At 47.1% G+C, this 27,038-nt stretch overlaps 1 long non-coding RNA gene and 1 other non-coding gene across 3 annotated transcripts; both read left to right on the top strand.

Annotated features, from left to right (window-relative positions):
* Positions 1–25,984, top strand: LOC139034849 (uncharacterized). Of its 2 annotated transcripts, none has more exons than XR_011487443.1 (3): positions 1–481; positions 16,025–16,113; positions 22,740–25,984. It is a non-coding gene; the product is annotated as an uncharacterized lncRNA (long non-coding RNA). The 2 variants fall into 2 exon arrangements; XR_011487444.1 differs by lacking the exon at positions 22,740–25,984 and adding an exon at positions 16,542–19,284.
* Positions 9,657–9,728, top strand: TRNAC-ACA (transfer RNA cysteine (anticodon ACA)). The gene has a single exon. It is a non-coding gene; the product is annotated as a tRNA-Cys (tRNA).
* Positions 25,985–27,038: the final 1,054 nt, after the last annotated feature.

Raw genomic sequence — 27,038 nt, 5'->3', positions numbered from 1 at the left:
TCCTGGAGAGGTCCCCTTGGCCTCGCGTCCTGCCTGCAGGGAGGCGCTGCGGTCCTGGGCAGCCTGCAGAAGGCGCTTTCTTTTGCACGCAGTTGGCGCTTTGTTTTGCTCGGAGCGTTCTTGGTAGCACCCCGAGGTTGGGTAACACCCAGGGCTTGGCCAACGCCGCTGCGCTCTTCTCTCCGCTTGTAACACGTGTGACCACGAAGCCACCGCAGGCGTCACGTGGGCCGCTCGGCGGCCCGGACGGAGGCACGCCTCTGGCTTCCCTGGACGCGGGGCTTCGCCGTGACCCTTTCCTGTCGGTCACTGGCCGTCAGGACGAAAGGACCGGAGGAAAGAAGGAACTGCCCACTTCCTTTAAAAGGCGGTAAAGCAAATGGCTTTTCCACCTTGAAAACTCTCAGAAGGATCTTACGCCCACTGTGGAAAAACCAGATACCGCAGTACAGTGACTATCTCACGATTTGTTGATACTTCGGTAAGTTTTTCCCTAAACATCCGCAGCCCTCACCTAATGTGATCTTGGACGGAGGGTGACGAGGGATGAGCTGGTATGCGCCTTCCAGGCCCCACCTTCACTTTAGGAGCTCGGGGACCACAGGAACGTACAACTGATGCGGTCTGGTGTTCTGGCCCCTCCTCACAGCAGGAAGGTGGGTCTTACTGTATTCAAAGAGTTGAACTAAACCTACATGCAATTTTGCATGCTAATCGTTTTTAAAAAAATATCAAAGGTATTCCCTCATGTTAACTGTCTTTCCCATTTTTCATTTGTCAAAGAGGTTTAAATGAGATGATAAATTGTTGGAAGTTAGGAGGTTACTGATCTGTCATAACAAGGTTTACATGACATAATGTATATTCAGAGTGCTTAGCCTGTAACCCTGCATATGTAAACTTTTCATAAATAGTGGTTTGGCCATAGACTCTTGCTAAAATCTCATTTCAATGCCAGCATAATATTTCACTCTAAGGAGCATATTTAAACATCCTTTTATTGTCCTGAGCTTATTTCTAATTCTTCCTGTTTAAAATTGTAGCAGTGGTACAGGCATCTCTGAACATAACTTTTTATTCGCTTTAAGAAAGCATTATCTCTTTAAAATGGATAACTACGTTGGATGATATGAGTATCTCAAAGGCTTTTTATTATATATCAGCAAATAATTTCCTGGTGATTGCACTAAATTTCCTTCCAGCCTCGAGTGGAATTACCTGTCTTTCTGCACCCTCACTAGCAGTAAATTTTCTTGTTTTTAAATCTGCCAATTTGGTGAAAATTCAATTTCTTCGCTCTTTGATATTGCATTTTGAAAAGTTGCCAGTGAAAGCGAAACATTTTTTCATATTCATTAACCATTTGTATGGCCTCTTCCACAGTAAAACATCATTTATCAATCAAATTTGCTAATAAGGTTTGGGTTTTCTTTTTGTGTGTGGCGTTTCTCATGTCAAAACTCAGAAATAATCTCATTCTATACACAGCTGGATAGGCGAATCGTGAGACCATTTGGGATTTGATGAGAGGTGTCTTTAACTTGAAACACACAACTAGTAAACATTTGGCAACGTCCCAGTCACTGTGCATGCCCATAGAGTGGTCTGTCTTAAAATCAGCTTTCACTGGAGTGTAGCTGACTTACAATGTCATGTTAGTTTCTGCTATATAGCAAAGGGAATCAGTTATCCATACACAAATACCCACTCTTTTAGAGTTTCTTTTTGCACGCAGATTATTACAAAGTATTGAGTAGAATTCCTACTGTGCTATGCAGTAGGTCCATATTAGTGATCTCTTTTATATATAGTTGCGTGTAAATGTCAGTCCCCAAATCCTAACTTATCCCTCCCCTCTCCCCGCTTGGAAGCCGTAGATTTGTTTTCCACATCCGTACAAGGGTCTGTAGCACAGGTTCCATCCAGGAGCCGCCGGAGAGGAAGGGGTAGGCAACGGGCAGGGAGTCTAAGCAACCGCCTGCATCCAGCAGGTAGGTGAATGGTCATCCTGTCCTATAGGGGGATGGTCAGCAGATAGGTCATCCTGTCCGTGTCCCAAGCGATCATCGGAGCCCATTCCAGGCGCAGACAGGCTCAGAACCCAGAGGTAACACACCAGCTCCCCGCCGGCACCCAGGGATTGGCTGATCCCTACGAGTGGGTGATGACTTGATGCAGCACATTGTTCAGGCGGGGGCTGCCAGTTCACACCACCGCCTCTCACCAGCCCCTTTCCACAGATGAAGACACCTCGGCTCAAATACGTTAAGTCGTCAAAGTTCACAGAGGAAGTGGCAGAGCAAAGATTCAACCTTGGGCCAAATGGACCCCAAAGCAGAGGCATTCAGCTACCAAACTGCACAGCTTCTCTTAAAAACATGTCTTCGGACATGAGAATGAGCAGAGTTTACATGTGGAGAGCCAAAGAAAACTTTTGTGAGCAAAGCAATTTGATTTTTTATCCTCCGAGTAAAATGACTGTCTCCAGGCAAGAAGCCCCATTTCCCAGAGAACTTGCCAAAGGAAGGATGGGAGGATTTCTGGCACCTCCCCTGCCTGGGTCTCACACTTCCAAGAGGGAAGCTGAGGTCAAGGGTCATCCTGGCTTCGGAGAGCGACTTATTCTTACCAGGACTCAGTTTTCCGTCCTGAAAAGGGGGATCCAACTCTAAACCCTCCCTCAGAAAGCTGGTGAAGTTGGCTTTGTCAGTCCTTGGATGAAGAAAATGATCATGGGGTGTATGGGACGGTTCCCCACACCCTGTGCAACGTCTGTCATTCACAGCACCCGTTGATGAATGATGGCTGAGATCACTATCAAAGTCATTCGCTACTGCAAAGCCAAGAATTCTGCATATCAATCCCAGCAAAGCTTTAACCACCAGAGTAGGCATTTTCCCCACCAGCCCTTCAACCCCTACAGTGCTGGGACATGCAATAAACAGGGTTACCTACAATCCACCACTTAAAAGCAATGAGTTGAGCTCTGAAGCATGGATTTATGAAACATACATTTGAAGTATTCATAGCCTGATTTCTCATGGGGCTGACCTAATTTCTGGGAGGTACCAATCCATTATGCCGTGTTGATTCATATGATGGAGGTAATATTTCTCTGGCTTCCAATACTTGGGGAGCTATGAAAATATTCATCCCTCTGAGCTACAGAAATCAGTTTTCTTGTTCATGTTCTGTTAGAAGTACCCAGTGCTATTTGTCAGGAAGGGATTGAGAAACACATCCTTCTGTCTCTGAATCCTGATCAGGAGGGAGAGGCAAGGCGTATTGCACAGACCCCATGACTTCAGACCATGCTGTTTTTAATTTTCAACCTGTGTCTAAACTTGGGGACCAATTTGACTACCTGGAGTGTACAGAACGGTTAACTAGGTTTGCTTCCGCACGCAAGCTGGAGTTAACTGCTTCTGCCTGAATTGAATAAACTCTGGTAGTGATATCCAGACCTGGCATGACCAGATGGCAGTTGCCACACCTTGCCAGTTGCCAATCAGCATTCAACAGCTGGGCTTGACCAAACAACAGCTGCCCTTGACCCTGGCTTCTGATTATCTGTCAGCTATAAATAGAAGCGGAGTGTCAGAAAAGGGAGCAAAGTACTTGATGCCAGCAATTCAGGAAATCCATCTGACAGCAACAGAACCGGCTCAATGTACTGAGCTAGTTTCAGGAAAACGTGAGAGTGGAAAAACATGAAGTCCAATGCTCGATCATTCCAATACCGGCAGCAAGAAACCATGGGTGCTCTTGTGAAATAAAGGACATTTCCAGATACATAGGTTGGCATTTTGAAAACATCACCTATCAGTGTTTGCAGTCCCCTGGATCTGACAGATAGCAACTGCTAGAATTTGTCCAAGAAATAGAAGAGCATATCCAAAATTCAGTGTCATGTTTTTCCCATGCAAAAAAAATAAATAAATAAAATAACAGACCAAAAAACCTTGCAGTGGCTCACCATTCTGTTTCACAAAACATATCAAGACATGTGTCAGACTTCATAGTAGAGCGTAGGAGTGTCCTGGGAACTCAGAACTGGACCGGCTGACTCTAAAAGAGACCACTGGCTAAATACGCATATTTTTCAAAGATAAGAGATGAGGGTAGGGGAGCAGAAAAGGACAGTTTTAGAAACAAGACTGACATTTCTGCTGGATGAGATGGGAACCGCGCCTTTTGAAGGAAATGCAAACACAGCCCAGCCAGAAAGGAAGAAAGTGGAATAAAGAACCAGAAAAAAGAAAATAGCTGAGTTTAAGCTCCAGGGATGCTTTCACTAAATTGCTGCCCAGCTAAGCGGCTGTGCTTGACTAAAGGTTAAGGCCACACCGGGGCAGTCCCGGCGCCTCTCACCCGGGACAGCTGGACACGTCTTTCACGGCCGACAACTGCGGCGGGGGAGTGGGGGACAGAACCAGCAACTGTGGGCTTGGCGGGGCTCCACGGAGCCGGGGGCGGGCCAGCTGGGTGAAGCCCCGTGTCTCTGAGCTCCTCCATCTCCCTCTGCAGAGTGGGTACCACCTGGGCCGAGGCCTGCGGGACCACTGCGGCTGTTCCAGCAGCTGGGCTTGGGGGACCATCGTTCAAAGTCAAGAGCAGTGTGGAGGCCTCCCCCCGTGTGAACACTCGGGGTTGTCAAAGGACTGATACCAGCCACAAGGAATTCGTAAGGCTTTAAAAAATAATTCGTATTTTGTTCCTCACCGCGCCGTCCATATAGATCTGGGAACGAGGCATACTAAAGCTACGAACAAGTTATTTTTCCATCTGGAGATGGATTGCAGGCCCCTGGCCATTCTAAAGCACAGACAGAACATGGGATGATAGAATCTGACTTCGGGGCTGACGGCTTGATTAGAAACTGCATTATTTATGCCCTGCCGGGATTGCTGCGGCTTTGGAGGCTTAAAACCACCTTCTGTGGCAGCTTTTCCCCTGATTTTAGGTTCACTGACCTTTCCTGGATATGTGCCTCCACGGCAGGACTTGAAAGAGAATTAATTAATCCATTCTCTTGATCGCTTTTCATTAATTACTCCATCAAACTAACCTCAACCCAAATTGGGAGGTGGCCTTTTTCCTTTCCCTCACACACGTCTTCCTTTTCTAGGCGCTTCCACACTCACATACTCAAAGTTTCAGGTCACGATGCGCTCACTGAGATGCTGAGAAAGACCAGTGTTCTCTCAGCAGCGAAGGTGTCTCTACAATCTGGTGCTCGAAAAGCAAACGGGGAAACTGTGATCAACAGTAATTGGCAGAGCTTTCCGATTCTGAAGAATTTCCAGAATTGTACACACGTCTCTCAGGAGGCAGGCTTTCAAAATATTAGGAGACTGCAACCCCCCAACACACACACACACACTGATCAGGCTGGTTTTTTATCAGTTCAGCTTCTCTGAGGAGAGCCTGTCCAAATCCACGACCAAACTTTATTACTCTGAAAAACATTCTAGTTCACATGCAAGCTGTTGGTTAATAAAGAGGATCAGAGAAAGCTGGTCTTGGAAAGAACCCTGCGGAAGCCCACACATCAGAGTGTTTACACCAGGGATGGAAACCTGAGCTTTTAGGGCCCGGAACAGGCACTCACAAGGCCATTCTCAGTGGTTTCCATGAGGGTCTCAGTGGTATGGACCTGTTCCACCGTAAGGTCTAAAATGGAGACGAGCTGATTCCCTGAAAGCAAGTAAGGCGGGTCTTCTCCGGTGTGACCCACCCTTTGCTTCGTTGATGGGGAGTAATGACTTGGCTGGCTGTGCTATTCAAGGCCTTTTGGCCTCTTGATGGTTCATCACACCAGGGGCCAACCGTGGACTGACATCTAATTTTTCCATTTTGAGTTCCATCTCCATGTTCTACCCATTCCCAGAAACTTAGAAGTCACCTGAAATCTGAGATCTGCAGTTGCCGGCTGAGATCTCAAGGGGGTAGCATCACCAAGGGGGCCGACCAAGTTGCTTAGCTCACCTGGATGCAACGCTTTCTCTGCGAGCTGAAGGCTGATGAAAGTGAGTACAGCTGAAACAGGTTAATTCAGAGATACGAAGCACATATATTAGGGTTAACTAGAGAGTCCAAACCGGAGAAGGCAATGGCACCCCACTCCAGTACTCTTACCTGGAAAATCCCATGGACGGAGGAGCCCGGTAGGCTGCAGTCCATGGGGTCGTGAAGAGTCGGACATGACTGAGCGACTTCACTTTCACTTTTCACTTTTGTGCATTGGAGAAGGAAATGGCAACCCACTCCAGTGTCCTTGCCTGGAGAATCCCAGGGACGGGGTCGCACAGAGTCGGACACGACTGAAGTGACATAGCAGCAGTAGCAGAGAGTCCAAACAGGAGGAGGCAGGGAGTAGAAGACTCATCACAAGGAACTGGCTCCCGTGATGCAGAGGGCTTGGTGGGAGGGGATGAGGTGCACGGGGGAGGCTGTCAGGAGGGGCTGGTGCGAGCCAGAGCCGCAGTCACAGGTGGAAACCTTGGCTCTGCTTCCAAGACTCTTCACCAGAGCCGAGACCACCCGGATTATTGAGGACATTCTCCTCACTTAAAAGCAATTGATTTCGGACTTGATCGCATCCACAGAATACCTCCAGCAACACCTAGACTGGTGTCTGAGCATCTAGGAGCTCTGGCCTCGTCAGGGTGGTGAGCACTGACTGTCACAGGGACTCAGCTCTGTGTTCCCTACAGAATAGTCCCGCCCAGCCGTTCCTCCGTCTGTGTTGGGCACAAAGCTGGCAACACGCAAACATGAATTGAATGAATGAATGAATGAGTGAGTGGAGGAGATCGTGGCAGGGATGTGTGGCATGGGCTACAGCGCCTCAGCCTATCCTGGGGCGGGAGGGGGGGTTGGCCAAATCACAGTGCCCCCAGGACCCAGACAAAGCCCCAGGGATGGGCATGATGGTCCAGCCTGGGGCTGGGGCTTGTCACTCCCAGCAGTTCTATATGAGCAAAGGAGATGAGCTTTGCACCAAGGACCTCACTGATCGGGGAGAACTCATAAAGGACAAACAACTATGCCTGCGGAGAAGGAGGACACCCTTCGATGGATGGGAAGTCAGGGCAGGAGCAAGGCTCAGAGGAGGAACCGCTAAGGCTTCCCACTCTCCCCTGCCCAAGCCTCTTGGGTCAGAGAGACTGAAGCAATGAAAGCAACATCTGTGAACTGCCTGCCCCTAAGGAAAGGACCAGGGCTGAGAGCTGCTCACCTATCCTCTGGTCTCTGTAGGATGATGGCAAAGGGACTTTGCTCTGTGGGCCTTATTTCTTGATCTGCACGGTCTTAAGAAGAGCTCACTCTCTGGACCATGGGAGGATTATGATTTCTGTTGAGAGCTGTGGTAGATTTCATTTGAAGTTAATGAAGCTGAAGCTTCAGGACTCCTCACGTGCATGGGCCACCCACAGCTCTGAGCAGCCCCCAGGGGTGTGGGAGGAAGCAGCCCCACAGAGCACTGGCATGTGGGGGGCTGATGCAGTGGGGGGCTCTCCTCTGGGCCCGGGCAACCATCCGGGGGTGATCAGCACCGTCTCCACGCCTAGTCACCTGCCCCTTACGAACTAAGAGAGTGAGCTATTCATGAGAAAAGGAAGGCAGACCAATTTCCCCAAATGTTAGAGACTAGTATTCTTTCAATCCCTTACACAGTGTTTGGGCTTCCTTTGTGGCTCAGCTGGTAAAGAATCTGCCTGCAGTGTGGGAGACCTGGGTTTGATCCCTGGGTTGGGAAGATCCCCTGGAGAAGGGATCTACCCACTCCATGTTCTGGCCTGGAGAATTCCAGGGACTGTACAGTCCCTGGGGTTGCAAAGAGTCGGACACAGCTGACTGACTTTCACTTTCACTTTGCTTTTACTTACACAGCATTTGAGTCAGTGCAGGGTAAAGAGTAGATGCTAAGTTTAACGTCCAGCTCTTAGATTCTCTCAGGAGTGGAATTCTGACCTGCCAGGATGTTCATTTTCCAACTAAAATGAGCTGTTATTATGGATCTTCAAAGGGTTTTCTTGTAATCGGGATATGATGGGTAAAAAAAGGGTTGGTTTGTGGGCTTAGGGTTAAAAATAAAACATGATCCTGATTATCCTAAACATCTTTCTCCCCATTTTAGTTCTAGATCCCACAGACTAGTTTCCAGCTAACAAGAAAGTGAGAACAGGGTTGAGTGGGCAGAACTGAGAGAAAATGAGCAAAGGCAGGAACATTTAAGGCAAAGCTCAGTCAGTGCTCATGGCTTCCAGAGAGCAGCCTAATGCTCTTCTCCACCGAATGAACTGTTCACAGTTTTGCCTCCAATTACTGGAAAAATTATGGGAGAAGGTCTAGTGCCATTTGTTAGAACTTGAATAGATTGCCTCCATTAATATCAGGAGGGCTTTTGGCCCAACTTCACTGAGTGCCTTCCGGGAATTATGAAATGTGCCCACACTTCTACTATCATGATCCCAAAAGTGATCAGAATATTCGAAAAAGCATAAACTGTCTTGTTAGGTAAGGAGACAACAGCAAGGAGAATTAAACTCGAGAGGCAGCAGTCAATTTCCAACTATTTTCTCCTAAAGGAAATCTGTCCTGAATGCTGATTGGAAGGACTGATGTTGAAGCTGAAGCTCCAATCATTTGGCCACGTGATGCAAAGAACTGACTCATTTGAAAAGACCCTGATGCTGGGAAAGATTGAAGGAGGGAGGAGAAGGGGATGACAGGGGATGAGATGGTTGGATGGCATCTCCGACTCAATGGACATGAGTTTGGGTGAACTCTGGGAGTTGGTGATGGACAGGGAGGCCTGGCGTGCTGCAGTCCATGGGGTCACAAAGAGTCGGACACGACTGAGCGACTGAACTAAACTGAACTGAACTGAAAGAGTCTAGCGCTGTAGTGTGTATTGTGAAGCTCTGTACTTGTGAAAAATGGGGGGAAAAAGGCATAATAGGTTGGAGTCAAAATACCTGCTGCCCCCAAAGAGAAATCCCACTGGCTTGAATTCAGCAAGTGTTTGCTTCTCGCTCTTGGAAAGTTCAGGAGCTCCTGTTTCACATCGCAGCTCCCCTTAGGGGCCGAGCAGGGACCCTGTGACCTGCTCTTGCTCCCTCCTGCTGCCGCAGCAGCCCCAGCAAAGCCACGCCTGAACTTCTTGTCTGACCTCTTACTGTTAATAATTTCTATTGATTAAGGAAGCCAAGAACCCTGGTCTGCACACTATTATCTGACTTTTTGATGATGGCTATTCTGATGGGTACGAAGTGGGATATCTTTGTGGAAAACCAGAGACGTGGAAATCAAAAAAGATTTGTGCTTCCCTGATGGTTAAGGGTGCTGAGACTCTTTTCAGGTGCTTATTGTCCATTTGTGCCTATTTTGTGGAGAAACGCCCATTCAGAGCCTCTGCTCATCTTTTCACTGGATTATTTGTCTTCTTCTCATTCAGTTGTAAGAGTCCTTTACATATTCTAGATCTCGAGTCTCTTAACAAATATTCAATTTGCAATAAAGTCCAAAAGCTTTAAATTTTAATAAGGGACAATTTATGTGTCTTTTTTTCTTTTGTTGATTGTGTTTTGGGTGCCATACCTAAGAATCCAATGCAAAATCCAAGATTGAGAAGATTTACCCCTATGACTTCCCTGGTAGCTCAGATGGTAAAGCATCTGCCTACAATGCAGGAGACCCAGGTTTGATCCCTGGGTTGGGAAGATCCTCTGGAGAAGGAAAGCGCAACCCACTCCAGTACTCCTGCCTGGAAAATTCCACAGATGGAAGGGCGTGGTAGTCTATAGTCCGTGGGGTTGCAAAGAGTCAGACACAACTGAGTGACTTCATTTTCTCTTTCACTTTTCTTCTGGAAGTTGTATAGCTGTGGCTTTACCTTTAAGTCTCTATTTTGAGTTTGTTTTTGTATATGGTGGGAAGAAGAGATTCAAATTGGCTCTCTTTCCTATGCCTATCCAGCTGACCTATAAGTTTATCCTAAGCCAGTACCACAAACTGTCTGACTACTGTTGCTTTATAGTAAGTTTTGAAATTGGGAAGTGAGTCCCCCAACTTTGCTCTTCTTCCTAAAGATTATTTTGACTATTCAGGACTCATGCGAACATTAGGATCAGCTTGCAAATTTCTACAAAGAAGCCAATTGGGGTTCTGACAGGGATTGCACTGAGTCATAGATAAATTTGATAAGTATTGCCTTCTTAATGATATTAAGTTTTCCAAGGGACTTCCCTGGTTGTCCGGTGGTTAAGACTCTGCCTTCCAATGCAGGGGACACAGGTTCGATCCCTGGTCAGGGAACTAAGACCCCACGTGCTCACGTGCCAAAGGGCAACTAACGCCTGCACATCTCAGTTACTGAGCCTGCATGCTCACATATCGAAGGGCAACTAAAGCCTGCACACCTCAGTTATTGAGCCCACGTGCTCTGGAATCACGCTCCACAAGAGAGCCCCATGTGCTGCGACCAGAGAGAGCCTGGGCGCTGAGACAAATATGCTTTGAATATGTTTTGAAATGCCCTTGTTAAATTTATTCCTAAGTATTCCAGTCTATTTGATGCTACTGTAAATGGCATTGTTTTTAAATTTCCTCTTCAGATTGCTTATTGCAAGTATATGCAAATACTCTTGAGTTTTGCGTCATCTGGTCAATCCTATATTCTGCAACATTCCTAAAAAACTCTTTTATTAGTTCTGACCATGTTTTGGTGGATTCTGCAGGATTTTCTATGTGCAAGATGTCATCTGCAAATAGTTTTATTTATTAATTTCCAATATGTCTTTTATTTCATGTTCTCATTCCTGTTATTCTTGACTTTTCTTGGCTCTATTATTTTTCACTGGGCGGATCATTACCAAATATACTGTTTGTTTATAACGGCCCTTTCTGGTACATAAGCTCTTAGAAAGCAGGTGCTTCCTCTTTTCTGTTCACTGCCTTCCCAGATCTTCTAGAACAGAGCCTGGCACATAGTAGGTGCTCAATAAATGTTTATCTACTCTGTTAGCTTTCAAGGTGAGTCCTCCAAAGGAAACTGACCTCGTGACCTCAGCCTGCTCTCAAGACCCAGCACTCCCTGGAGTTAACCACAGCTGAGTGGGAGCAGGTCAGGGCAACTGGGGCCACTGGTCCAGGATGGGCACCCCTTCCAGGGTCACTGTAGGCAACACCAACAGCAAAGTTCCTTTCCATCTGTAACTATTCCCAGCATATCAGCTTGCGTCTCAGGCTCCAAGGTGGGGGTCTACGAGATGCTTGACTGCTTGCCTGACTGTAGGGACCATGCCTCTGACAACCTAGGGCACAGGGACCTCTTGTGGCCCCAGAGCAGCGCCAGGAGCTGAGGGGCCTTTTGAATGTTACCCCGTGGAGGTAAGAGTCTCCAGGATAAAGACTTATTCAAGAGTTGCTACAGTCACTGCACTGGACAAACTCCACGTGAACCTGGACGCACGCCTCCCTATCACATTTCCTGCCAATAACTTCTAGCCAGCCAGCGTTTCTGTAGCTTCTCTGGAACCATCTTTTATTAGGATTAACAAAAGATGATTAATCAGAGCCATGGAGAGGTGAGAAGAGCCGGTCTCTGTTAAAAAGAGGAAGCGCTAGTCAGGAGCCAAGAGTGAGTGCTTTGGGCTCCAGGAGGCCAAGTGAGACCTCATATCCAGGCAGGCAGCCAGCGGTGACCCAGGAAGATGGACGGGGGTGAAGCTGTATCCCTCCCCCCACCCAGGTCAGGGCAACAGAGGGAGAAGGGGGCCTTTGCACTCTGCTTCATTTATTAAAGGAAAATAGTCATTTCAGGTAACATGGCAAAGTGAAGTCAAGATTACAAGGCAAAAACAGAAGACATTTGCAGACATTTAGAGTGTATAAAGAACCATTCTCTAGGAGGTCTTCCCAGGTGGTCTGGTGGCTAAGACTCTGTACTTCCAATGCAAGGACCTGGGGTCAATCCCTATTCAGGGAACTAGATTCCAGCCACTGCAACTAAGACCCAGCACAGCCAAATATTAAAAAAAAAAAAATTATTTTCTCTAAAGGTCGGCCCTAAGCTCTGGCTTTATCTGACCTAGAATAAGCTCAGGAAAAGTAAGTGCAATTTTCCATGTCAAATGTAAGAAAAAAAACAAAGAAAGGGAAACCTTAAGAGTTCCGAAGGAAATGGAGGAAAACAAGAATTGATTAGATACAGATGATAAGGTCTTTCATAAGGTAGTTTTTACATGTTGATGGGTTTTGTCTATTTTAACCATACTTTGTCACAGGGACAGGGAAGCCTGGCCTACTGCAGTCGATGGGGTCACAAAGAATCGGACACGACTGAGCGACTGAACTGAACTGAGAAACCTGTATGCAGGTCAAGAAGCAATAGTTAGAACTGGACATGGAACAACAGACTGGTTCCAAATCAGGAAAGGAGTATGTCAAACCTGTTTATTGTCACCCTGCTTATTTAACTTATATGCAGAGTATATACATCATGAGAAATGCTGGGCTGGAAGAAGCACAAGCTAGAATCAAGAATGCTGGGGGAAATATCAATAACCTCAGATATGCAGATGACACCACACTTATGGCAGAAAGGAAAGAAGAACTAAAGAACCTCTTGATGAAAGTGAAAGAGAAGAGTGAAAAAGTTGGCTAAAAGCTCCACGTTCAGAAAACTAAGATGATGGTATCTGGTCCTATCACTTCATGGTAAAGAGATGGGGAAACAATAACAGACTTTATTTTCTTGGGCTCCAAAACCACTGCAGATGGTAACTGCAGCCATGAAATTAAAAGACATTTGCTCCTTGGAGAAAAACTATGACCAACCTAGACAGCATTTTAAAAAGCATTACTTTGCCAACAAACGTCCATCTAGCCAAAGCTATGGTTTTCCCCATAGTTGTGTATGGATGTAAGAGTTGGACTATAAAGAAAGCTGAGTGCAGAAGAATTGATACTTTTGAGCTGTGGTGTTGAAGAAGACTCTTGAGAGTCCCTTGGACTGCAAGGAGATCCAACCAGTCCATCCTAAAGGAAATCAGTCCTGAATATTCATTGGAAGGACTGATGCTGAAGCTGAAACTCTAATACTTTGGCCACCTGATGCAAAGAACTGACTCATTAGAAAAGACCCTAAGGCTGGGAAAGATTGAAAGTGGGAGGAGAAGGGGACGACAGAGGATGAGATGGTTGGATGACATCACTGACTCAATGGACATGAGTTTGGGTGAACTCCAGGAGTTGGTGATGGACAGGGAGGCCTGGTGTGCTGCAGTCCATGGGGTTGCAAAGTCAGACACAACTGAGCGACTGAACTGAACAGGCAATTGAATTATAAAATACAATGGGATTTCAAAATCTTAAAAATGAAAATTTATTGTAAGCTATTACATTTAAAATGTCAGGCTTAAATTTTGTATTTAAAAGAAGAGACCTAAAAACAATAACTAATGCATGGAGTTTTTGATAGGGATCATGTACTGTGCATTTAATTCTTCAGCAACTCTCAGAGGCAGCTATGACTATTAATTAACCCATTTTCCAGAAAAGCAATTTGAGGCGAGTGATATTATGAGCAAATTTTCCAAGGCTTTAATAATCACACTCCCCTGGTGGCTCAGACAGTAAAGAATCTGCCTACAATGTGGGAGCTGCAGGAAACGCAGGTTCAATCCCTGGGTTGGGAAGATCCCCTTTAGAAGGAAATGTCAACCCACTCCAGAATTCTTGCCTGGGAAATCCTTTGGACAGAGAAGACTAGGGTTTTCTCTAGTCTTCTCTAAGATTAGAAGTTCATGGGGTCACAAAGAGTCGGACACAACTGAGCAACTAACACTTACAATCAGTCTGGCAGGGCCTAAATTTGGACTTAGTCATCTAATTTCAGAGTCTGGGTCATTGCTACAGTTTATTTTCTATGCCATTATAGTTCATGATAAGGATTCTACTCTGTCTAAAAACTCCTGGTGTGTTCAGTTCAGCTCAGTCGCTCAGTCGTGTCCGACTCTTTGAGACCCCATGAACCTCAGCACGCCAGGCCTCCCTGTCCATCACCAACTCCCAGAGTTCACCCAAACCCATGTCCATCGAGTTGGTGATGCCATCCAACCATCTCATCCTCTGTCGTCCCCTTCTCCTCCTGCCCTCAATCTTTCCCAGCATCAGGGTCTTTTCAAATGAGTCAGCTCTTCCCATCAGGTGGCCAAAGTATTGGGGTTTCAGCTTCAACATCAGTCCCTTCCAGTGAACACCCAGGACTGATCTCCTTTAGGATGGACTCATTGGATCTCCTTGCAGTCCAAGGGACTCTCAAGAGTCTTCTCCAACACCACAGTTCAAAAGTAGCAATTTTCTCAGCTCTCAGCTTTCTTCACAGTCCAACTCTCACACCCATACATGACCACTGGGAAAACCATAGCCTTGACCAGATGGACCTTTGTTGGCAAAGTAATGGCTCTGCTTTTTAATATGCTGTCTAGGTTTGTCATAACTTTCCTTCCAAGGAGTATGCATCTTTTAATTTCATGGCTGCAGTCACCATCTGCAGTGGTGTGTAAATGACCATTTATCTGTTTTCAGATAGAGAAGTGTCAACCAGACAAATGTCTCTGCTTGTGGGCTACTGAGAATTTAGCCACAGGATACACTTGTACATAAGCCAATCACCAATGTGTATGCCAAAGACATTGTTTATAGGATTATTTTCTTTTAGTAATAGCCAAAGTCTCAAGAGAACCTAGATATCCAGTAATGAGTAGTTAAGTAAATTATCCATTAAAATGGAATATTTGGCAGTCACTAAAAGAACAAGCAAGACTGACCTATGCTGATGTAGAAACTTTAAAAGGTGTAAAAAAATATATTTGTATTAATAATAAAGAATGTGCATATAATTTTCTGAAAGGACATAGAATACAACTGTGGTTAACACTGGGGTTAAGATAATGAAGTACAATATGTAAGTACACTTACCACTATTGAATTGAACACTTAAAAGTAAAGATAGTATATTTTATGTTGTGAAATTTTTAGCACAATTAAAAAACAACAAAGAAGAGACATTTACTTCTCACTTCAGATCTTTCTACTCCTTGATACTTGTTCATACTACTTTTATTTGCATTATTAGGCCAGTAAAAAATGAAGGAAATGCATAAAAGAAAACTGTGAGTAGTCAGAGGGACTAAGAATCACCGTCCAGCTGCTGTATTTTGATTAACGTCCCATATGAAGAGTTCCCAGGTGGCTCAGTGGTAAAGAACCTTCCTGCCAATGGAGGAGACGAGGGTTCAGAGTTCAGTCCCTAGGTTGGGAAGATCCCCTGGAGGAGGAAATGGCAGCCCCCTCCAGTATTCTTGCCTAGAGAATACCACGGACAGAGGAGCCTGGTGGGCTACAGTCCACGGGGTCGCAAAGAGTCAGACACCACTGAGGTACTGAGCACATATACACACAAGAAGAGCTCTGAGTCAACAACACCTAAAAAAGGTATGTGTGATTTCCAGCGACTATGTGGTCATCTTAAATGTCTTAAATAAACCTCCCAGCTCCCTGAGAACTTCACATCCTATCAGGAGAAGAGGGTTTTATTGAATGTGGTCTGTGGGAAACAACAGCAGACTCAGTACCCACCTGACATATTTTCCTGGAATTTATTTCAGATTATCTTGTTTTGAAGAACAGGTAGTTCTTCTGCAGTTTCAGACTGTCCTTCTGAGAACGCATTATCCCATTATCTCTACTCTTGACCATGCAATTTCTTCATCCCCTTTTATGGTTTTTGTTTTGTCTCTGCCTTCGAAAAATGAGCCAGAATATAAAAATGAACCGGGAGGATGCGGAACACTGTAAATTATGTGTCAAGGGGGAAGACAAAACGTCTCTGTGAGAGGCAAGCGTCTCTCGGAGAACATTGTTGTTTATTAGTTTGACCTGGATGGTTCCTAGCTCTACATGAAAATATTGACTGAGCCTCAATCTCTGAGACTCTGTCTTTGCCTTCCAGGTTTTAAGATGCTGAATCAAAGAGGAGTCTCAGCTTCTGGAGGAGACTGTGGAGATCCCCTGATTTCCAGTCCCCACAGGGGCCAAAAGGTAAGGAAACAGCTACAGTGACCAGTGGGGGACGGGGAAGCCTGCAGACCAGAGCCCCGTCTAAAGAGAGCGCCGGCCCTCAATGCCAGCCCGCACTTCCCTAGGGGACCAGCAGGGCAAAAGCATCTCTTCCAGTTATTCAGGAGAAGCTGGAAATCTAGACTTGATGTAAATGATTCCAATTTTTTAATGTTGGCAATTAATTCAAAAAAATGTGAAAGTCAGGGCCAAACAAAACATGTCTCTTGGCTGAACTGAGATGTGACCTCAGATTGAATCCAACTCTCCTCATTTTACGAAAGAGGCCTGGAGGGTGGTGAAGTGGGCCGCCTGGAGTCAACTCTAGGCTGGTCTGGGGACGGAGCTGGGACCAGATAGAGTGTGCCTTCCCATCCTGTGCTGTTTCTTCTGCTTTTCGGCCCCTCCAGTAGCAACAGACTATCCAGACAAGCATGTGACAAGTCTCCATCCAGGCACACATGTCAGGAAGACTTCTGCCTAATGGACTGGACCTTGACCACAAACAGAAGATCCAAAGACAAACTATACCTTCTCTCCACTTAATTCCAGATGGAGTCCAGCTCCCGACATTTTGGGGTGGACACGGGGAAGAGAAAGGAAAGGTTGAAAAATCTCACCCTCAGAGAGTCTGTGGGAGGGATGGGAAAGTCTGCATTTTCTGGCAGAAATTATTTTGAATTACTAATTATAAACATGGGCTGGCTTGGGAAGATCTTTTCCTTGGCTTCCCGGAAAGTAGTTACAGGGTCTCCATTCCTGGCTCCGTGGCCACTTGACAGCACAGGGCTTTGCCAAGAACTTATGTTTCCCATGTCACAAGAGGAAATGAACCTGCTGGCTAAGAGCGTGGACTCTGGAGCCAGATGGCCTGGGTTCAAATCCACATCCTGCGAATCACCAACCGCGTGATCTTGCAGAGAGCACGGGACTCGGCTGTGCCTGCCTCTTCTCATCCATGAAACGGGAACAGAGTCCTCACCTCTCTCCTAAGAGAGCCACAAGGATTCAACGTGTGGATATGCAGAAGGCACAGGCTTCCCTGGAGGCTCAGTGGTAAAGAATCTGCCTGCAACACAGGTGACGCAGGAGACTCCTGTTGGATCCCTGGGTCAGGAAGATCCCCTGGAGGAGGAAATGGCAACCCACTCCGGTATTCTTTCCTGGAGAATCCCATGGACAGAGGAGCCTGGCAGGCTGCAGTCCATAGGGTCACACAGATTCAGACATGACTGAAGCAATTTAGCACTCACACATGCATTAAGGCATACGGCAAGCGCCGTGTATGTTGGCTGCATTGTGGAGGCTTGGGTCTCAGCCCCAGAGGTTCTGGTTTAACTGGCATGAGGAGCGCCCAAGCATCTGAACGTGTCAGGTCTATCTGGGTGACTCCCACCTGTAGCCAAGATGCAGAACCTCAGACATGAGTGCTTATGAAATCAATGAGGGCCCTCCCAGTGATTAATCTGGGGGCTGCTGGAACAACGGAATTTTATTGTAAGTCTGAAACCAAGTGTGGGCAAAACCACTCTTCCTCTGGAACATCTAGGGAAGACGCATCCCTGCCTAGTCCCGGGGACGGTGGTGGTCTCTGATCCTTCCCATTCCTCACTTGCAGCTGCATCTCTAAGGGACTGATTTTTAAAGACTCCAAAATCCTCACCTTCATTCAAGCCCATATTTTGTAACCTCTTTGCAAAGTTCCCCAGTCATGAAATTAAAAGACACTTACTCCTTGGAAGAAAAGCTATGACCAACCTAGACAGCATATTAAAAAGCAGAGACATTACTTTGTCAACAAAGGTCCATCTAGTCAAGGCTATGGTTTTTCCAGTGGTCATGTATGGATGTGAGAGTTGGACTATAAAGAAAGCTGAGCACCGAAGAATTGATGCTTTTGAACTGTGGTGTTGGAGAAGGCTCTTGAGAGTCCCTTGGACTGCAAGGAGATCCAGTGAGTCCATCCTAAAGGAGATCAGTCCTGAACATTCATTGGAAGGACTGATGCTGAAGCTGAAGCTGAAACTCCAATACTTTGGCCACCTGATGTGAAGAACTGACTCACTGGAAAAGACCCTGATGTTGGGAAAGATTGAAGGTGGGAGAAGATGGTTGGATGGCATCACTGACTCGATGGACATGAGTTTGGGTAAACTCAGAGTTGGTGATGGACAGGGAGGCCTGGCGTGCTGCAGTCCACAGGGTGGCAAAGAGTCGGACACGACTGAGCGACTGAACTGAACTGAACTGACTTACAAAGTTCCCCAAGTGGTCGTCTCTCAGTGGCAGCGTGGAGGGTCACAAGGGCTGGAGCCTGCCCTTCTCCACAACCCTTTGCCACCTCTGCCCTCGCTTCAGGGTACTCAGGCAGCCCTGGAGGTCCCGATCCAGCCCAGTGGTGGGAGATACCCCAGCATGAATTCTCATAAGGTGAATAGGCATGCATTTTTTAAACTTTTCCCTACTTTTAAGCATTTATTTTTATTTACTTATTTTTGGCCACACCATGCAGCTTGCGGGATCTTAGCTCCCTTAGCCGGGACTGAATCTGGGCCCTCAGTGAAAGCACAGAGTCCTAACCACTGAACCACCAGGGAATACCCTAGGCATGCAGTCTTTTTTATTTTTTTAAAATATTTGATTTAATTGATTTATTTATTTGGCCGCTCATGTCTCAGTTGCGGCATGTGGGATCCTCAGCTCCCAGACCAGGGACCAAACCTGGGCCCCCCACATTGGGAGCTCAGCATCTTAGCCACGGGGCCACCAGGGAATTCCCTGGGTATGCGTTCTCATAAGAAGGATCTGTACATCCAAGCAGTCTTTAATGAGTGGAAGAAGCCTGTGAGCACGTCTTCTCCCACACCTCCGAGTTTTACCAGTTCCAACAACCCAGGCCTATAGACCCGGGTCTCTCACATGGCTCTCCTGCATTAAAGATGGTGCCTCTGGAATTCCTGTCTGAGATGCTGACAGGTTGACTCAGAAGTCCTGCTGATACAGCAAACGCTTATCAACTGATTGAGTGACATCTTAAACAAGCAGTGTGCTCTCCAAATGAAAAGGCAATCAGTGTGACGTCACTCCATCAGGGAGGCGTGTCTGTTGGTTACCTGTCCCATTATCTTTGATGTTTTCATGAGCAGAAGCTCTAAGGCCCTGGGGTTGGGGTGGGGGCAGAGGGGGAAGGGGAAGATGTTCACGTGATAGAGTGTCTGCCCTAAAACGGGAAATTTGGGGGGAAGCTTTGACACCAACTGAAACCTCGATGAGGGGGTGGCAGCGTCTGTGGTTTGAGGCGCGGACTCACCGAGTTCCTCTGTAAATGCCTCTGGTGCTTTTTATAAGCCTCCGTGTTTCCCAGGCCTTGGTATCTTATTCGTAAGCACTCGGCTGCACACATTTGTTCTCACAATAGGAATGTGAATCTGAAAACTTCCCTGGAGATTCCAGAATCGGCCACTACAAAAAGGAGGAAGTTCGTCGACCAAAGGGAGAGTCATTTTCTCACATTTCCAAACAGGAGCGTCGTGACTATCTCTGCACTCAAGCCACCAGACTGTGGGACTCAGGCTAGAGCGGCCTAGACCACTGGCCACACCCAGACCTTTTCTCTGTCCTAGGCTGTCAAGGCTTCTGGGATTTCAGGAACAATAATGAAAACGATGATAAGAGTCAATACTTGCATCGTTGTTGTGGTTTTGGTCCCTCAGCCGTGTCCGACTCTTTGCAATCCCATGGACTAGAGTCCGCCAGGTTCCTCTGTCCATAGGATTCTCCAGGCAAGGATACTGGAGTGGGTTGCCATTTCTGTCTTCAGGGATCTTCCCGACCCAGGGATCAAACCCGAGTCGCCTGCACTGGAAGGCAGATTCTCTACTACTGAGCCACCCAGGAAGGCCAATACTTGCAGAGTGTCAACTATCCCAAGCCCGCTCCATAAACTAAAAGATCCAGTCCTTACTTGACTCTATGAAGTAAGTAACCCTGTTTGTCAAACGGGGAGACTGAGACACAGAGAGGGTAAATGAGCCCCCCGAAGTCCCGCAGCCAGGATGGCAGACCGTGGACTAGGATCCAGCCCGCCTGATTCCAGCTACCCTGCCTTCCCAGAGAGTGTGCACAACAGAACTTTTATTAGATTGTGTGGTCAGGGACCCGATTTCAAAAGCCTGCTTCCTCTCTGTAAGCCCCTAACAAGTACTACCCCTCTGCCACCTGCCTTTCTGCGCTTCCATGGGTGTGAACATCTCAGCTGTTTCCTGGGAGATCCCTCAACTGCCCTGATTTCTCTGCCCCCTTACACTCGTAAGGTTCCCTGGTGGATCAGACGGTAAAGAGTCTGCCTGTAATGCGGGAGACCTGGGTCAGGAAGATCCCCTGGAAAAGGGAACGGCAACCCACTCTGGTACTCTTGCCTGGAAAATGCCATGGACAGAGGAGCCTCGTGGGCTACAGTCCATAGGGTCACAGAGAGTCGGACACGACTGACTGACTTCACTCTCTTTCTTCTTAACTCATAGGTCCTCTTTCTCTCCTGCTCCAGAGACCTAGACATCCCATCTCACAACAAACACTGGCTATTCTTTAAATCTCTCTTACATTATCTCTTTTTGGAGCAGCATCATTTCTCAAGTACTGTATATTGTTCCTCCTGCAAACAAGCTGGAATCAAGACTGCCAGGAGAAATATCAATAACCTCAGATATGCAGATGGCAACACCCTAAATATCAGAAAGTGGACAGGAGCTAGAGAGACTCTTGATGAAAGCGAAAGAGAGAGAGAAAAAGCTGGCTTAAAACTCAACATTCAAAAAACTAAGATGATGGCATACAGTCCCATCACTTCATGGCAAATAGATGGGGAAAAAATGGAAACAGTGACAGACTTTATTTTCTTGGGCTCCAAATTCACTTGAATGTTGACTGAAGCCATGAAATTAAAGGATGCATGCTCTTTGGAAGAAAACCTATGACAAGCCTAGACAGTGTATTAAAAACCAGGGATATCACTTTGCTGACAAAGGTCAGTATAGTCAAAGCTATGGTTTTTTCAGTGGTCATGTATGGATGTGAGAGTTGGACTATAAAGAAAACTGAGTGCTGGAGAATTGATGCTTTTGAACTGTGGTGCTGGAGAAGGCTCTTGAGAGTCCCTTGGACTGCAAGGAGATCCAACGAGTCCATCCTGAAGGAGATCAGTCCTGGGTGATCATTGGAAGGACTGATGCTGAAGCTGAAGCTGCAATACTTTGACCATCTGATGCAAAGAACCAACTCATTGGAAAAGACCCTGATGCTGGACAAGATTGAAGGTGGGAGGAGAAGGGGACAACAGAGGATGAGATGGCTGGATGGCATCACCGACTCAATGGACATGAGTTTGAGCAAACTCCTGGAGATAGTGAAGGACAGAGAAGCCTGGCGCGCTGCAGTCCATGGGGTTGCAAAGAGTTGGACACGACTAAGCGACTGAACAACAACTCCTTCCCAAATGCCCACAAAGCATCTCAAAAAGTACACAGCCAGGATGTCTGGGTTTGAATCCTGGATCTAGACTTTTCCTCTGTGTGACCTTCGGCAAGTGTCTTAATCTCTCTGTGCCATCTGTAACTCGAAGATAACAAGAGTACTCATCCAATCAGATGGCTATTAAAAAAAAAAATGTTAACCCATGAACACACTTAGGATAGTGCCAGGCACATAGTAAGTGCTTTAAAGGTCATTATATTATTTTTGTCTCCTCTATTGCAGATAAGTCTTTGACCCCATCACTCTGTACGGTTACCTTCCCCTTTTTAAGTTTAACTTTATTTTTAATTGGAGGCTAATTGTTTTACAATATTGTCCTGGTTTCTGCCACACATCAACATGAATCAGTTGCAGGTATACACATGTCCACTTCCTCTTGAATACCGCCCTCCCCATCCCACCCATCTCGGTTGTCACAGAGCGCCAGATGTGGGTTCCCCGTGTCAGACAGCAAATTCCCACGGGCTATCTGTTTTACATATGGCAATATATATGTTTCCTTGCACGTCTCTCAATTCATCCCACCTTCTCTCTCGCCCACTGTGTCCGAAACTCTGTTCTCTATGTCTGCCTCTCCGCTGCTGCCCTGTAGGTAGGTTTACCAGTACCGTCTTTCTAGATTCCGTATTTATGCATCAATATATGATATTTGTCTTTCTCTTTCTGACTTACTTCACTGTATAATAGGCTCTAGGTTTGTCTACCTCCCCAGAACTGACTCAAATTCATTGCTTGTCTTCGAGCCCAGTGACCTAAAGGTTACCTTCCAAATCAGAACCCTTCAACAAGCGAGCCGCTCATCTAACCAGTAAGATAAGTTGGTGTCCAGGGCTCGGCGTCCCTTCCTCCAGCTGGAATGCTTTCTCCCTCCTTCCCTGCCTGATCCACCCTTAAGGCCCATTTGTCACGACGCCTCCTCCTACAGGAAGCTTTCCGAGACCACATCGTCCGTCCCCTCTTCCTTCCCGAGGCCCCTTGTTCCTGCTGCCCTCCGCCTCTTCTCAGGCACAGTCCTCCAGTACACACTCGCCTTCCCTCCTCGCACGTCCACTCCGTTTCTTCTCCTCTCCCTACAGTTACCTCTACGGCCGGGTCCTGTCGAGGGTCGCTCAGGGCTGAATGCTGAAGTCCTCTCAAAAACCGCTGAGTCCTTATCCACACTTGACCCGGGAAACCTGGAGAGCTTCCTAACTCACCCGACGTCCTGCAGCTGGTGAGTGACGGAGCGGAGACCTGAAGCCAGGCCACGAGCACCGCCAGGGTCCCCAGCTTGACGGTGAGCTTCCCCAGCCCCGGCCCAGAGCGTGTGTGGCGGAGCACATGGGCAGGCACTCAGGAATAATCATAATGATGACCCGATCACTCATCCGCGTGCTTACTGAGCACCTGGCCCCTTGCTCAGTGCTGTGTGCCCAGTAACCAACGCACTTCTCACAACCGCCATGTGACGTGGGGACCATTTTCCTTGTGTTTGCTTTTCATTTATTAACTTTTAAATTTTTTCATGTGTTTTATTTATCTTATTTATCTATTTATTTATTTTTTAATTGGGGTATAGCTGCTTTACAATGTCGTATTAGCTTCTGTTGCACAATGAAGTGAATAAGTTACATGTATCCATCTATCATATATTCCATTCCGAAGCAGGGACAGTTTTTATTCCCATTTTACAGATAAGGAAACTGAGGCACAGAATGTTATGTAACTTGTCCAGTGGCAGAGCTGAGATGCAAACCCAGGAAGTCTGGTCCCAGAGCCCAGGTGCTTAACCAGTGAGTTGCCTCCTTGCAGGTCTATTTTGAATGAATGGGTTGAAATGCAGAAAAAAATACAGAAAAATATACATCATTTAATTTAGAGACTTCCCTGGTGGTCCAGTGGGTAAGACTCCATGCTCCCAGTGCAGGGGGCCTGAGTTCGATCCCTGATCAGGGAACTAGATCCCACATGTCCCAACTAGGACCCAGGGCAGCCAAATAAATAAGTTGGACTGCAAGGAGATCCAACCAGTCCATCCTAAAGGGGATCAGTCCTGGGTGTTCATTGGAAGGACTGATGTTGAAGCTGAAACGCCAATACTTTGGCCACCTGATGGGAAGAGTTGACTTATTGGAAAAGACCCTGATGCTGGGAGAGATTGAAGGCAGCAGGAGAAGAGGACGACAGAGGATGAGTTGGCTTGATGGCATCACTGACTCAATGGACATGAGTCTGAGTAAACTCTGGGAGTTAGTAATGGACAGGGAAGCCTGGAGTGCTGCAGTCCATAGGGTTGCAAAGTCAGACACAACTGAGTGACTGAACTGAACTGAATTTTAAAAAATAGAATTGAATGACCTTGTGCCTTGTAGACATCCTCTAAACTGGAAGACAGGAACTGAGCTAGGACGTTTAGCCCCACATCCTGCTCTGAGGACAGGCAGGTGAGTGCCCAAGGGCAGGGTGCCCACAGCCATGGAGAAGCTGGTGGAGGGCAGGAAGTGGCCCCCGCCCCCCGCCACAGCTCCCTGCTTCCTCCACCCTCTACGCCAGGGCACTCCCTCAGGTGGCCCTTGGCGGTTCTGTTTGACTTCCTCAGGGGGACGTCCAGAAGGCCCGCCGCCCAGCTGCGGCTCTGTGCCAGGAAGGCAGTCACCCAGCACCGTGGTGATGCTGTGAGGTGCCAGCAGGTCCACAGAGCAAGTCCCTGCAACCTCCGTGCCATGCCCAAACTGTGGTGTCGTGGCCCCCACTCGGCAGGGCCCACACCTCGTTTGGGTCTCATTCAGGAATGGACTGACTGTGGGAATGGAAGGGGAGGGAGGGATGCACAGACACCCTCACTTCCCTGTCTTCGTGACGGTCGGGACTCGATTTGGACAGACAGTCACAGTTCTAGCAGTTTCATCGATACGCATAGCAACTGCTTGCTTTGCTGATAATGAAGCATCCTGTTCTTTGCTTACGAGGATACTAACCCCTTCGCTGTAACTGCTCTCTAGTGGCCATTTACCAGCACATGGTAAGTGAGCTCCGTAAGGCAAGAAGCTTGCCTTTATCCAGGCTCTATACCCCCAGGCTCACCAGCATGCCTGGCAGATGTTTAAATATCTGCTGAGTAGATGCTCAAGGAAGTAAAAGAGAAAGCGACTGTATAAGCAGAGCTAGTCAACAGACCTGCTTGCTGAGACCCAGTTTTCCTCTCTGAAGTTCCTAATCCGCCGCAGTGTGGTAGGATTCCACGACTCATGCATGGAAACAGCAGGTCTTTTCTGGTTGGCGCATCAGTTATTCATATAAGACTCACTCCCTTTTCCTCTGTCACGTGATTGACATGGTGGTTTTTTGTCTCAACCTGGATCCCATAGTTTGAGTAAGAAATAAATCTTTGTTATCTGAAGCCACGAAGGCTTGGAGGTCATTTGTTATTTCAGCAAAGCCTAGCCTATCCTGACTACTAGATATTCAGCTCACACTAGTTTGTCAGGGACCTACAGAACTGAAGACACTCAGCCAAAGATCTCCTAGAACAGCTCAACAAAACCTTCTGCAATGACAGAAATGTTCTATGTCTACTCCATCCAGTACAATAGACACGGGCCACATGAGACTGCTAACTCAAGTGCTTAACTTGAAATGTGGCCACCATGACTGAGACTCTGAATTTTAATATTAGCTAATTTAAACATAGCAGGTAGTTACGGTATTGGAAAGCACAGTTCTAGAATGTACCGTGGTAGCCGATGCCAAAATGCAGCCTGCTGAAGCCCCTCGTTCCTTCTGACCCAGTGCAGCCGTGGTGGACAGTTCCATGCCTATAAACCCACATCAAGGGCATTAACCCTAACCCTCTGGTCTGCCTTCTCTGAGCCTGTCAAGTACACACAGCTGTGCATAAAAGCCCAAAGCCGCAATGGCGAGGTGATGCTGCCAGAGGCAACCTCCAAGCCTTCAGGAGGGCAGAATTCAGTGAGGAAGAGCTCCAGCATCTGCGTCCTCCCGGGGGAAAAATCTGAGATGTGGGTGACACGGGCTTGGCATGGTTCCTTAGAGAGATGCCAAAGACAGATCTGCAGAAATGAGGCGGCTCCTTCACACGTTTCCCTGGGCTTTCTCGCTTTGCTTCCCTCCTCCCTGAGTCCTGCTCTCTGGGGTCACCTGCCCCCCAATCCTGCCTCAGAGTGCCTGCAGTAAGAATCCAAACTAAGACGAAGTTCTCCTTCTCCAAGAACTTCACAAGGAAAGCCGCTAAGTCATTGCCTTTGAAAAATCTGTTAAACTCTGACTAACTGTCCAACGAAGGCTTGTCTCACTGCATTTCTGAGCTTGACTCTGTGACAGGGGAGGGTATTGGGGGCTGACTACCAAGGCAGCCCCCCCCACCCACCCAGAGGACTCACCGACAGCACCACCTGCCTTTGGCTGTAAAATGCCAACGAAAGACAGAGCATCCTTATTAAAGCCATCTGTAATGCAGATCTTAGTTTTTGTCAGCTTTGGGGAAAAGAGACAGTTCAATCTCAATGTAATATTTAGAGGCAGAGATCAACATTTCAAAGCTTCTGATTGCATTTTTCCCATCCTGAAATTTAAAAAAAAAAAGTAACCTAATGATGAAGCCTGCATTCAGGCTCTGTCTCCCAGGCCCCTGCAGGAGGGGGCTGTCCTTCGAACCCATGAACTAATTTGCCATATAACAGTGCAGTCTCTCCCCATTAGCAAGCCTCGGCGCTAAGGGAGACCAATTTGTTGTGAGAAAGAAGGTCTGTGCAAGTGGCTGATTCTATGGAAAAGCCCCGGTCAGGAAAAGCTCCCATGAATATAATTAGTACCCAGTTCATCTGCGTTCTTTAAGGGCCCATGACATCCTGCCTGCAGCCACTGGTGTATACAAGCTTATGTCCTTGTGAAAGGAAACTCAGTTGTGAGGGCCCTTCACAGCCAGACTCTGTACTTGGTTCATACACAGGATCTCATTTAATCTGAGAGATGGGGATTATAGCGATCACTTTGTACCTAAGGACTGAGGTCCAAAAGTGATAAGGCAGGTGGGATTCAGATGTAACTCAACTTGCTCGCAGATTTCCTGTGTTGTCTCGCTTTTATACAATATTCAGGATGCACGCTAAGTTGCTCAGTCGTGTCCGACTCTGTGAACCTATGGACTGCAGCCCGCCTGGCTCCTCTGTCCTTGGGATTCTCCAGGCAAGAATACTGGAGGGGGTTGCCATGCCCTTCTCCAGGGGATCTTCCCGACCTACGGATCGAATCCACATCTCCTGCAGCTCCTGCATTGCAGGCGGATTCTTTACCACTCACCCTCTGTGGAAGCCCATACCGTTTAGGTTAGTGGCACTCCTATCACTCTTTGAACAAAATGGGAAAGCCCCAAAATG

This window comes from Odocoileus virginianus, chromosome 4 (assembly GCF_023699985.2).
Source record: "Odocoileus virginianus isolate 20LAN1187 ecotype Illinois chromosome 4, Ovbor_1.2, whole genome shotgun sequence".
In the NCBI taxonomy this organism is placed as follows: domain Eukaryota; kingdom Metazoa; phylum Chordata; class Mammalia; order Artiodactyla; family Cervidae; genus Odocoileus; species Odocoileus virginianus.
Note: the sequence above shows the minus strand (reverse complement) of the source record. Positions and strands in the feature narration are given on the sequence as shown.